An 11,472-nucleotide genomic window follows, 5' to 3' on the forward strand; every position below is an offset into this window, starting at 1 on the left:
GGGGGGCAGAATTTTGCCTCATGGACTATTGGATTAGGAGACCTTTGAGAAAGACCTGTGTGAACATATGGTTTCACATTTGTCAGAATGTTTACTTAGATATTTGTAGTTTTACTATCATGAGACATTATTAATATTTCTAATAATTAATAATCCAAAGTTATGATAGAAGAGTGATTTGATTCACTCAGTACCACATGGAAGCAGAACAATGCTCTTACATCAGCTTTTTTTTAAATGCCATTTCAGTTCTATAAATTAAGATATTATATCTGATGAATGGAGAAAATGAAATAGTTTAGTATCAAATGCTAGGTCACTCACCAGATTTAAACTAGTACCTTATGCTCTTTTTTTCTTATAGCACACTCCAGCATTTATAATCTAGATTTTTGTTAAAGCAAGATACATTCATTTTTCTAGTTTTTAGTTTAATTTTCCACAGAGTCCCAATCAAATCTTTTTTTCCTCTTCTATACACTATGAAATTTGTCTCTCTTATATTAACTCATTTTATATGGTCTTTTCCTAGTCTTAATTATCTTTGGATAGGACTTGCTGCATGTCTTGGGGTTCTTCCCACTCTGACTCTTTGTAGCATGAGATATAATTTATTATATTTGATCCTTGATAACTTTGACAAGTACATGAGCCATTTGCATTTTAGGTGTTTTTCTCCATATCATTGTGGGTAATAAAAGAGATTTTTAAAATTACTAATTATGAGGATACTGTAAAATTTACAAAATCTTCAAATATTGGAGCTAAGACTAAATGCTAGCCTTTATGACAGCTATGTCAGGCAATGTGTATAATACTTTGTATACATAAACTTTAAATCTTAGAAAAACCTTATAAGCCCACTAGTATTATCCTCATTTTTTAGGTAAAGAAATTGAGACCCAGAGAAAAGCATTCTATTATTATTCAAATCCATATCATGGTATACGTAGCAAAGAAGACATTAGACATGAAGTCCGAAAATCCTCTCATCCAAGGTAAAAAGAGCTACAAGCTATTTTGATGTTTAATTAAAAAATCGATTTCCTGGACTCTACTATGGTTCATCATCAGTGCTATATTAGCATTATCCAGGGATGAAGCAAAGCAAGATTGTTATACATACAACCTCTGGAGTTGAGAATGACCTAACGCAAATTTCCACTCTGCCAATTTTTATTGACATGGCCACAAGTAAGTTCCTTAAATTCTGAATCTCAGTTTTCTCATGTACAAAATGAGAATAACAATACCTACCTTGAACATAAGTTTTGCTTTATCAAAAACTGATGTAAGCATCTGGACAAGTACTTGTCTGTGGGAAGGCCTCAACTTTAGCACTAACATTCTAAGAGTTTTTATGGATTTTTCAATGTCACTCTCTGAAATGATTATCCTGACATAGAACAACTATTTTATAGGTATGTTTAGATGGTCATGTAAAAAGTAAGGGTCAGTGTTTAATCATCCAAACTCTATCACCGCTATTGAAAATTACTTGAAAACTGTGCCTCTATATAGTGTGTGAACTGCATGTGCATATTAGTAACTGTTGATGGATTGAATTTTGTTTCCCCAAATTCATATGTTGCAGTCCTAACTCCCAGTACACCTCAAAATGTGACTGTATTCGGGGATACCTTCAAAGAGAGAATTAAGGTTAAATGAGGTCATATAGGTGGCCCTAATCCAATAGAAGAGAAAGAGACACAAAGGATGTTTACAGACAGACCAAAGACCACATGAGGACAGAGTGAGAAGGTGGCCATCTACAAGCCAAGGAGAAAAGCTTCAGGAGAAATCAAACCTGTTGACACTTTCATCTTAAACTTCTAGAGTCCAGAATTGTGAGAAAATAAATTTCTGTTGTTTTTTTGTTACAATCTCAGGCTGTCCTTCTGTAGAAATCAAATGGAAGTTCTTATTTAACGTATTGAAGCATCCAGTTCTACAACTGCAGTTAAAATAAGCGTATATTAAAAGAATATTTGTTTTACTTATACCTAGAGAAAGTACAATTCTCCATATTATTGTCAAAACAATTTTTCGAAATCATGACATACGTGTAGTTCCTCTGTTGAGAAACTTTCAGTGGTTCACTACTACCTCTAGGATAAGGCCTAATATTTCTAGCCTGATAGCACTATAGAAAAGAAACTTTCTCAGCCCATTTGTTATTTTTAGTGACACAGGAAAACCTAGTGTTTGTGAAATTATGAGTGTTTACCATCATGATGAACTACAATATCAAACATTACTCATAAATTATTCCTAAATAAGTCAGATAAAAGAATGAGACTAGATAAATGTTAGAAGTTTTTCCCTTTTACCAAATATTCCATATTTAGCAGTCATAAGAAATGTGAAAATAATAAAGTTCAATTTTTAGTGCATGCCCACTATATGCCAGGTCTTGTGCAGTTTCAGGATAACTGAAACAAATAACAGCAATTTGGAGCCATTAGTACAAATTGCTTCTTCAGCAGTTTGCTCTTTTAGCTAAGGTTAAGATTGTACTCATGCAGTATTTTGCAATGGTACATAAGCTGATAACTTAAAATGTAGTCCACAACCAAGTAGATACTTCACTTGTTAGGAAACTAAAGAAGCAAGGGTCTTAACTCCAATTAGCAGAGTTTCCATTTGAAACATTTAAAATGATAGCAGAAGTGATGAGAGTCTGGGGAAGATCTAAGCTTTCTAGGAAGGACTTGACAAATTGTGTCAAGGGCCTTAGAGCTATTAAATGTTCTAGCCTAATAATTTTATTTCTAAGATCTCATCTTCAGGAAACTGTCATTAACGTGCACAAAGCTACAACTAAAAATATAGTCAGTGAAGCACAATTTCTAATTTACAGTAGTAACATTGTTTTAAAAAAAGTGTAATAGACCAATATGATTAAGAAACTTTTACTACAACTATGTAAAGGAATACCATATGAGCTTTATGAAAGTGACTATTCTATTTTGTTCCTTCCTTAGTATATATCATTAAGAACAGTGGTTGGAACATAGTAGATGGTTGGTAAATATTTTGTAGAATGAATAATGAATAAATGGCTAAATGTGGACATTAAATGCTTTTAAATACTTAAATGTATAAAATACTCACAATCTATTAAAAAGCAGATTATAGAATTGTGTTTATAATGTGGCCACTGTCATGTCTATTCACCTGTTATTGTGTTCTCCAGATAAAAGGGCATAAATCACAGTTGAAAAAGGCATTTGCCTGTTGAGAATCAACATATTAAAACTTTTGTAGCTGTTTGAATAATATGCATCAGGAGAAATCCTTCAAATATGTGAACAGAAAAAGTAGAACACTCTGCTTTCTGAAAAGCACTTGCCTTGAGTAATTTTCCATTGCAGAAACAATCTATCTGATGTCTTTTCAAGACTTCTAGTCAATTAGAAACAAGTAAGCAAGCTAAAACACTTTTACATGCCAAATGATATCTAAAAATACTCCCCTTGGTTCAACTACCATTATGACAAACAACTTCACATAGTTTTTGACTAGCTTTCTTTTACCAAAAAACAAAAACAAGAAGTCAAGCCTTCCCCCAAACATCCCCACCAAGAATTTCTATCCATAGCATTACAATTCAGAAATATTTGTTTTGATCAGAAGATTCAATAGAAGACCCCACACTGTCTCCTCTGCTCTCTTCATTTACTGTCAAACATTGAAAGGCAAGGGTACAGAAGCATATGGCTTTCTTCAAGATTTCAAATATAGCCACAACAGACCCATAATTTCAATCCCTAAATACTCAGAATCAAAAGTTTATAGACAGCATTGCTCACAAGTTTCCAAATAAAGGACCATTTATACTCTGATTTCTTCAGGAGACTTTGGATTCACTGCCTAAGCTCATATTATTCTATTCAATAAATAGGTGATACATAATATATTCCAACAGAACATAAAGAGCCCTAAAAAATTGAAATCTTATTGTATAAGACAAGGGATATTTCTTCCTTAGAGGAGGAAATGAGACTAGGGCAGATGAAAGTATCTGGAATATTTGAGGTACAAAAGAAATGAAAAAAGATCATGATGTATGTTCTTAACTACCTTCATCAATTAAGAGATAAAATCACCTACCTGTCAAAGATGAGGAGGCAGGATTGGGTTTAGGCTGAAGGAGGAAGGATTAAAATGAGGCATAGAACAGCTGTTGTGAGAAATACACCAGGATCCAAAGGAGATGAATAGATTGTTGAGTAGGAATGAAGAACCATTTGAATTTGAGTAGCAGGAAGATGAGCAGGTTAGCATGGTTTAGAAATTTTTCAACTAATGTTCAGGAGTCCAGAAGTGGAAGCCAAGAGTGTATTTTGTGGAAGTTAATCAGGCTTAAGCTTTCACAAGAGGAGCCCAGAGGATTGTCAAGGAGGGACTGGTGAGTAGTGGGAAAATATCGTCAGCCTAGTATAGGCTAGAAGTACATTCTAGCATTAATGGGAGGAGGCAGGAAATTGGGAGACCATGGATAGTAACTAAGCTGCCACTTCTGTAAGATAAAATAAGAGAGGTAGTCATATGTAGGTTGTGGTCAAAGTGAGAAAGCTTATAGTTAAGTATGGGAGGATGAGAGTTCTGAGTGATGATAGTTTCTACAGTGTAACCATGGGAGGGTAACACTGATATGATCTGTACTTTCCTTGAGGCTCAAGAAGTAGGGATCAGATATCACAAGGGACCCTAACATAAGTGTTGACTCACCCAAGATGGTGATGGGGCAGAGAGAGGCAAGCTACTCAATTAAGTTGGTGCTATTCAATAAAACTCTCTAAAACAATAAAAAAGTTCTATAGCTGCAATGTCCGATCTGATTAGTCTCTAGCTATTAAGATTTTAAAAGTACTTAGTGCAATGAGGAACTAAATTTTAAATTTTATTTAATTTTAAATGACCTTATTATTAGCCACATGTGGCCAGTGGCTACTGCAAGCTCCACCTCCTGGGTTCACGCCATTCTTCTGCCTCAGCCTCTGGAGTAGCTGGGACTACAGGCGCCCACCACCACGTCTGGCTAATTTTCTGTATTTTTAGTAGAGATGGGGTTTCACCGTGTTAGCCAGGATGGTCTCGATCTCCTGACCTCGTGATCCACCCATCTCAGCCTCCCAAAGTGCTGAGATTACAGGCGTGAGCCACTGCTCCCAGCTGCTAGTGGCTACTATCTTAGTGCAGCATCCAGGGAATAAAATGTATTTCCTTTGTTTATCACAGTCTATCTTATATTAATATTATACTACTTTACATATAATGAATGAACGTTACAGCAGTAGAATTTCCCCTCTCGTCCCTTTGGTGATACTGTTGTCATACAGTTTAATTCTTCATGTATTATAAACACTATGATATATTATTTTGCTTTTATCAGTCAATAATCTTTAAAAGAAATTAAGACAGTCTTTCATATATACTCTTATTTTTGCCATTTTTAGCATTTTGTATTTTCTAAGTAGATACAATATTTTTTCTGATATAATTTCCCTTCAGTAAGAAGAATGCTTCATTTATATTCCTTTTAGTGCAGTTCTGCTGGTAACAAAATCTCTCTGTTTCTGTATGCCTCCAGAAAGCTTATCTACCACCATCAAGTCGGCTTCATCCTGGGGATGCAAGGCTGGTTCAACATAGGGAAATCAATAAACGTAATACATCACATAAACAGAAACAATGACAAAAACCACATAATTATCTCAATAGAGGCAGAAAAAGCCTTTGACAAAATTCAACAGCTCCTCATGCTAAAAACTCTCAATAAACTAGGTATTGATGGAACGTATCTCAAAATAATAAGAGCTATTTATGACAGACCCACAGCCAATATCATACTGAATGGGCAAAAACTGGAAGCATTCCCTTTGAAAACTGGCACAAGACAAGGATGCCCTCTCCCACCACTCCATTCAACATAGTAGTGGAAGTTCTGGCCAAGGCAATCAGGCAGGAGAAAGAAATAAAGGGTATTCAATTAGGAAAAGAGGAAGTCAAATTGTCTCTATTTGCAGATGACATGATTGTTTGTTTAGAAAACCTCAGCGTCTCAGCCCAAAATCTCCTTAAGCAGATAAGCAACTTCAGCAAAGTCTCAGGATACAAAATCAATGTGCAAAAATCACAAATATTTCTATACACTAATAAAAGGCAGAGAGCCAAATTATGAGTGAACTCCCATTCACAATTGCTACAAAGAGAATAAAGTACCTAGGAATGCAACTTACAAGGGATGTGAAGGACTTCTTCAAGGAAAACTACAAACCACAGCTCAAGGAAATAAGAGAGGACACAAACAAATGGAAAAACATTCCTTGCTCATGGATAGGAGGAATCAATATCACGAAAATGGCCATACTGCCCAAAGTAATGTATAGATTCAATGCTATCCCAATCAAGCTACCATTGACTTTCTTCACAGATTTGGAAAAAAACTACTTTAAATTTCATATGGATGCCCTCTGTCACCACTGGTAAAAGTGAGAGCCCACATAGCCAAGACAATCCTAAGCAAAAAGAACAAAGCTGGAAACATCATACTACCTGACTTCAAACTATACTACAAGTCTACAGTAACAAAAACAGTATGGTACTGGTATCAAAACAGATATATAGACCAATGAAACAGAACAGAGACCTCAGAAATAATGCCATGTATCTACAACCATCTGATCTTTGACAAACCTGGCAAAAACAAGCAATGGGAAAAGGATTCCCTATTTAATAAATGGTGTTGGGAAAACTGGCAAGCCATATTCAGAAAGCTGAAACTGGATCCCTGCTTTACACCTTATACAAAAATTAACTCAAGATGGATTCAAGACTTAAACGTAAGACCTAAAACCATAAAAACCCTAGAAGAACACCTAGGCAATACCATTCAGGACATAGGCATGGGTGAAGACTTCATGATGAAAACACCAAAAGCAATGGCAACAAAAGCCAAAATAGACAAATGGGATCTGATTAAACTAAACAACTTCTGCGCAGGAAAAGAAACCATCATCAGAGTCAACAGGCAACCTACAGAATGGGAGAAAAATTTTGCAATCTATTAATCTGATGAAGGGCTAATATCCAGAATCTACAAAGAACTTTAACAAATTTACGATAAAAAAACAACCCCACCAAAAAGTGGGCAAAAGATGTGATCAGACACTTCTCAGAAGAAGATATTTATGCAGCCAACAAGCATATGAAAAAAAGCTCATCATCACTCGTCATTAGAGAAATGCAAATCAAAACCACAATGAGATACCATCTCATGCCAGCTAGAACGGCGATCATTACAAAGTCAGGAAACAACAGATGCTAGAGAGGATGTGGAGAAATAGGAATGCGTTTACACTGTTAGTGGGAGTGTAAATTAGTTTAACCATTGTGGAAGACAGTGTGGTACTTTCTCAAGGATCTAGAACTAGAAACAGCATTTGACCCAGCAATCCCATTACTGAGTATATACCCAAAGGATTATAAATCATTCTACTATAAAGACACATGCACATGTATGTTTATTGCAGCACTATTCACAATAACAAAGACTTGGAACCAACCTAAATGCTCATCAATGATAGAATGGATAAAGAAAATATGCCACATATACACCATGGAATACTCTGCAGCCATAAAAAAAGGATGAGTTCATGTTCTTTGCAGGGGCATGGATGAAGCTGGAAACCATCATTCTCAGCAAACTAATGCAAGAACAGAAAACCAAACACTACATGTTCTTACTCATAAGTGGGAGTTGAGCAATGAGAACACATGGACACAGGGAGGGGAACATCACACACTGGGGCCTGTTGTGGGGTAGGGGGCTAAGGGAGGGATAGCATTAGGAGAAATACCTAATGTAGATGACTCGTTGATGGGTACAGCAAACCACCATGGCAAGTGTATACTATGTAAGAAACCTGCACGTTCTGCACATGTACCCCAGAACTTAGAGTATGATGATAAAAATGTTGTAGAAAGAGAGAAACTGATGATTTTTTTTTCATCAACCTTATTTCCATCTTGCTTAAATGCCTGTGGAAGAATGGCTTTAACAGTATTTAGCGGTTCTTCCTACCCATTCGGTGGCCTGAGTAGTAGGAGGGCAAACCACCTTTCAGTGGCAGGCTGAGTGTTTCAGTGTTCAGTAGGTAACTGCTGAATAGGCACAAAGTACAAGTGCAACCTGCACACCTTCAGGCCAGTCTGCAACCTCACACTAAGTAGCAGTGAACTCAGGTGCTTAAGAAGTCTATTCACCCTGAAATTCCTCCTTGGTTACAGCTTTTTCAGCAGTAACGTTCTGTTTCTTTACAATCTTTTCAGGATTTTTGTAGAAGTAGAGATCAGTCATAATCTCCCATGGGTGTTCACAGGAGATGGCGCCAAGCACGTGTATAACTTCTTGGCCACCATCCACCACATCAGGCCCACCGAGTGAGCTGTTGTTGCATGGGATGGAAATGTCCACATAGCACGGAGGAAAACCCGTGTGACCTAGAGCAATGGTAGACAGGTTAGCATAACATGCCTCTATGAGAGGCTTGTGGTCAGCCCTGGAATCAGTATCCACCAGCAATGCAACTCCTGTAAGGCTGCCTGGATCTGGTTAATGAAGTTTCCAAGAGGAAGCAGTCATCAACAGGAATAGCTCCAATGGCAGCGGTAAACTTCAGCACAGCCTGGTGGCCAGTGGGTTTCCAATCGCAGCAATGACATGAGCTGCCAGCAGAAGCCTCTAGGTCCTCTTCAGATTTATGATGCAGATGCTATCAGTTTTTCTTTTGTAAAAGTGCTGTTCCATTTGGAAGTCAAGGATGGTGCCACCTGAGTGGGTTCATACTACAAGAAATTTGAGGACATTTTCTGTCCTCCTTCATTTTCAGGACATCAAGGGCTCTGAACATCGTGAAAATTTCCCTTTAAGTTCCCTTTATGTCATGCCACAAATCTAGAACAAGTCCATGTGGATCTCTCCACAGTGCAAAGCTGTGGGAAGGTTTTAAACTGAAAATTTAGTATGTTTAATAAAGATAGGACAATTCAGATAATATATTGATCTATTTCCTCTTGAGTAGGCATTTGTTGTTTGTGCCTTTCAAATAATGTGTCCATTTATAAAAATTGACCAATTTATATAATATATTGGCATGAAGTTGTGATGCCCTTATTACCTTTTAAACAATAATATAACCCAGTGATTAATATATTTATAATTCAGTAGTCAGTACCATTCAGTTATTATGTATGTGTAACCATCAACACAGTCAATTTGAGAACATTTACATCACCTCAAAAAGGAACTATGTGCCTTTTAGCTGTAAATACCCTATCTTCCCATTTCCTGTCCACTCTCTCCTAGCCCTAGGCAACCACTAATATAGTTTCTGTCTCTATAGACTTACCCATTGTGGACATTTACTGTAAATGAAATCATAAAATATGTAGAATTTTATCTGTGTTTTACTTTAAATATTTTCTGTTGGCCTCTCTTTGAGTTTACTATTCTTTTCTTCTTTGTCTAGTCTCCTTTTATACCTGTCAATTTTAAACAATTTTAGGTGTATTTTTGAGTTCTAAAATTTTCATTTTGTTATTTTTAGTTTCTCTTTTTCTGCTAAAGTTTTTAATCTCATTAGTCATTCTTTCATCTCTATTCTATCAGTTTTTTCTTTTTTTATGTCATTTGTGTGTATTCTTTCATTGATTATTTTTTCAGTTGATTTGGGGCTGTATTCTTCCTGTTTCTTTACATGTGCCCAATTGTTTATATATATGAAAATTTAAAAAAATAATGATATATTCTGAACTAGAAAATATTTTTTAATAATATTCTCTTTTTTTGTCAGTTGCTGTGAGAGGCTGATTATTCAGATTCCACCATGCATCCAACTCACTTGGAGCTGGACGATGTCTTTATTTCTAGTTCAAATCATATTATAGCTCTAATTTCCTTTTATACTCATCCCAAATAAGCTGTGCTGCTACCAAAGAGTTGATCTCTTTGATCTTATTAGTTCAAAAAGCATTTAGTTGCTTACGCAGTCACTTTCAGACCGTATGCAATTCTAGCAGGGCCCTGAAACCCAAGCATAGAATGACACAGATATTTTCCTGCTTTTCAGGTTTGTCCTTTCTGTTTCTTACCAGAATTCCTGTGGGGGAGAATTGTTGGGCTAAATTTTTTTTCACTGGAGTTCTTCCATTTGTAATCCACTGCAGCAGCCATATTATCATTAAAAGCTTCAGTAGTACAATTTTTTAATTCTAGCAAAGTCTCCCTGCTTATTCTGAAGATGTGCTATTCGACCCATCAATACCCAGAACAGGTAATTTGTCCCAAGAAAACAGTATAGGACTTTGATCACCAAGAAAAGTGTTTTTCTACTTAGAATTTAGTTTTATTTAGATCTGTTTGCATCTACTGCTATTTAGTGGTTTAAAGTATGAATTTTAGTCTATCCTATGGTTTACCTATTACTGTTTCATGGATTAAAGAAAAGTGTAAAATTCAGTTTATCCTGTGTTTTCTAGTTGCAGGAACAATCTTTTGTGACCTTCTACATTCTATCTGAAAGTAAACCCTTGGTGGCTTTTACATTGTTTCTTAAATACATTATAATCCCCCAGTTTTGTTCATTTATTAAAACACTTCCTAGCATTATGTCTGTACACAGTGGCTGTACTAAACTTATTTAATTATTGATCATAATTATATATTGTGAAAAATTCTGTAGTGTCATATTCTTCATGATTATCATCATCATTTCATTTTAATATATAGTATGATGACATTTTGCTGTTTTTATTTTTGTGATGGAGCTTCTTGACTTTCGGAATAAGCAAGTTTATGTAACATTTGAGATCTGACTCTTGCTACAGCCTCAACAAATTAAATTTCCTATATTTTAATTTTCATATCTTAGCAAGTACATTTTTTTTACACATTTTTATAAGAAGTTTGTAAACTATACTCTATTTGTAGAGTATACAAATAGAAAATTTGTATAATTATAAGAATCATACAAATTTAGCCCAAACGTTCTTCCGCACAGGAATTCTGGTAAGAAACAGAATGGACAAACCTGAAAAGCAGGAAAACACCTCAATTTTGTTCTATGCTTGAGTTTCAGGGCTCTGGTAGACCTTAAAACCAAAGTAGTTGGAGTTCAAATCTTAACTTTATCACTGGGTGATCTTAGGGAAGTTTCTTATTCTCCATGTGCCTAAGTTTCCTGAATTGTAAAATGAAGATAAACAGGAATTATACCTTATAGGGTTCTTAACAGGTTTAAATAAATACATATTTTAAAGTACTTAGGATAGTGGCTGGTATTAAAAAAAAAAGTACTCTAAGCCTAGGCAATATAATGAGACTCCGTCTCTATAAAAAAATAAAAATTATCCAGGTGTAGTGTTATTTGCCTGTGGTCCTCACTACCTGGGAGGCTGAGGTGGAAG

At 35.6% G+C, this 11,472-nt stretch overlaps 1 pseudogene; it reads right to left on the reverse strand.

Annotated features, from left to right (window-relative positions):
- Positions 1–8,062: 8,062 nt before the first annotated feature.
- On the reverse strand, positions 8,063–8,918 carry LOC105520656 (annotated as a pseudogene).
- Positions 8,919–11,472: the final 2,554 nt, after the last annotated feature.

The sequence above is a fragment of the Colobus angolensis genome, unplaced genomic scaffold (genome assembly GCF_000951035.1).
Source record: "Colobus angolensis palliatus isolate OR3802 unplaced genomic scaffold, Cang.pa_1.0 Scaffold383, whole genome shotgun sequence".
Lineage (NCBI taxonomy): Eukaryota > Metazoa > Chordata > Mammalia > Primates > Cercopithecidae > Colobus > Colobus angolensis.